Below are 2,915 nucleotides of genomic sequence, written 5' to 3' on the forward strand. Positions count from 1 at the left end.
CGGCAACCATTGACCTTCCAATTGGTATAATCTTATTCTACACTTTACTATCTTCATTTTGATATATTATAGGTCAAATTTGGTTAAGAAACGATTGAGTTACGAAGCTTTGAAAATTGTCCAAACTTCCGAGACACTTAACAGAGTTTTTAACTGAATGACTAAACTAATGGATGGTGAACAATCCTAGGGACAATTTCTAATGATTTTCAATCTCAGGGACCAAAGTCATGTGTTATACAAATCTCATTGACCATTTTGACTAAAAAACCTTTTATATATGGTGATGTAATTATAACAGTTTGTAAAATGCTGCATGCGGAAAAGTTCAAGATGTATTCTGGAAGATAAAGTTTCTAGATTGCATGGTATTTTAATCTCACTTTTAATGCTTTGACATATAGACCAAGGACTCTGGGGCCTCATGCTGGCGGACTTTCAAGATTACCAGAAAAACAAAATATAAATCTAGATTACTGAAGGTTAATAGTAAATGGTCGTATAAGCAGGGATTCATGACCTATGGTTGGCTTATTTTTTTTATATCGTCTTTTTACTTGGCAATAATAACAGAACATCATTCTTTACTACTTTGGCAATGAATTAAATATATAAGTTTCACATTTATGTGTTCTTTTGCAGGACTAATTTTGTAATGTTCTCTTACTAAACATGTTGCCAGATACATATTTTGTCAAAATATAAATTTTGGATGATACATTTGAGCAAGAACCAAACCGATCAATGGTTCAAATTTACAGTATGTATTACCAGAGAGTATGATGGAGAGAGAGAAAGACAAAGAAAGCACGGGATACTTTAATTATAATATCAGCTAAACTGCTCTGAATATTTCTTGTTATAACAAACAAGTATTTCGTACATATTCAGTACATAATCACAATACATGTAGTTAACAAAGAAACTTCAAGGATTATGCTTCTGTGTATAGATGTAATCGACATGAGCAGCCAGAGTCCTTCTCATCAAGCACTCTTCCTCTGCAACTCCTTCACAGCTCTCACCCATCACCTCATCAACCTGTTCTGTTTCAACACCCTAATTAACACACACACACACACACACACACACACACACACAAACTATATATCAAACTCATAATCCCAGTACTAAAACATTATAAAAACATCACAGTGTAATACTAAAACACAATAAAAACGTTAAAACTTAACAAACCTCGAGTCGGGTTCTTGCATAATTGACTGATGAAAAAGCTGGTTCTGGTCTTGCTGCATAGACTAATAAAGTAGAGCACAGGACGAGAGCTAAGAAGAAGAGGGCTTTAACTGATCCGGCCATTTCTCTCTGTGTTATTGTACCACTGCTATATGCAAAGGGTAGGGGCATATATAGGGTGAGAGATTTAATGAATTCTAGAAATGGGATAACAAGATGACCATTTTAGGCTCTATGATTGTGTGAACTAAGGGCGATAGAAGGACGACTTTATGTAGCAGAATTTTAAGGACCCAAACGTTTTGTACGTAATAGGCCACATTGTATTGGATAAAACATAATTAATTAAAGGCAGACTTTTTCTATTTCTTTCAAATTTTGATTATTATTTTCATGCAATTCTAGCTTATGACCAAATTAATTAATTGGTAGGAAAAAAAAAAAAAAAAAAAGCTACCGCTGAAAGAAGTATTAATCAAACATAAAAAGGTGTGAAAACTCGTCTTGCTGATATCGCCGGGGATTTGTTTCATTGCATGTTGTTGGTAGATTAATGGCTTTAGCCGACCTACACTTGAACATCTTGAAGAGGCTTTTCGGTCATTAAACATGAAAGAGGCCAACGAATCCAAAAATGATTCTTTGTTGGTTAAGAATAAACTGAAGAAGAAAACTATATTTAGCTAATGATGTCATAGTTCAAGCAAAATAAAGTATAATTCAGTTTGATGTTTGATTTTGAAAATAATTTGCATGCATAAGAAAATTTGCGTGCATCCATTGCACGCAGCATCTGTTTTATAATTACAATACTTTGTGATTAACACATGTTCCTTGCAATGTGTGTTTAAAAAAGGTTTTTTTACAATGTGTTATAAGGTAATTAAGTTTGGAGAAGCTTATATCAATCCTCACTATGATACTATTGTTTCCTGTATTCTCTATTATGGCATTAGAATGTTCATTTGAGTCGGTGTTGAAATTTTCAGATCAACGGGCTCGGTATGCCCATTATAATTACCACATGCTTAATCTACCGGTTGTAGGATTTTATCACAAAAAAATTCAGTATTAATTGGAGTGGAGTAATCCTATTTAAAGTCACTATTTTTTACTTCCCCCACCGATGTGGGATAGCCAAAAGTTGGCCCGTTTTCATCTCCTGCGGCAATACTTCTATGTTCAATTTTTTCACTAGCTTTAAGGATTTGACCTTTACTTAATACATTAACCATTTAACAGTCAAAGCAAAGATTTTTGAGTATTATATCAAAATTGAGTTCAAATCTTCTACATCTAAAAATCTTTATGGCTTCTCTATGACCTATATACTGAAGTGACACGTGTTATTTGACTTAATTTATCTTTAGTTTTTATTTTTTATTAAGAGTTAACAATATGTTAAGTAGAATTCAAATAAATAATAAGTGTCAACAGGTTACAGGAATGTCACAAAAAATTTTAGATGGATTTAATCTCACCGAAAGTAGGGGTCGACGACACTGGAATGTTCTTTAGCTTTTTACTCTGGTTGATTATTCAAAAGAATAAAAACCATTTGACAGTCATATTCTAGAACGTCATTCATTCTTTCGTTTACCATTCATTCTTTCGTTTTGCAGTCATGTTATAAGTCACCATGACATGTGCATCATGCATGGTTTTCTTTCATTTTTTTTTTGGCAGCACCAAGTATTTATGCCGTTCGACTTCAGTAT

The 2,915-nt window shown here is 33.1% G+C and overlaps 1 long non-coding RNA gene across 1 annotated transcript; it reads right to left on the bottom strand.

The window, feature by feature from the left end:
• Nucleotides 1–923: 923 nt before the first annotated feature.
• LOC126588384 (uncharacterized) lies at nucleotides 924–1,888 on the bottom strand. The gene is made up of 2 exons (XR_007611442.1): nucleotides 1,198–1,888; nucleotides 924–1,059 (listed from the first exon to the last, which is right to left on the bottom strand). It is a non-coding gene; the product is annotated as an uncharacterized LOC126588384 (long non-coding RNA).
• Nucleotides 1,889–2,915: the final 1,027 nt, after the last annotated feature.

Source organism: Malus sylvestris, chromosome 2 (genome assembly GCF_916048215.2).
Source record: "Malus sylvestris chromosome 2, drMalSylv7.2, whole genome shotgun sequence".
NCBI lineage: Eukaryota > Viridiplantae > Streptophyta > Magnoliopsida > Rosales > Rosaceae > Malus > Malus sylvestris.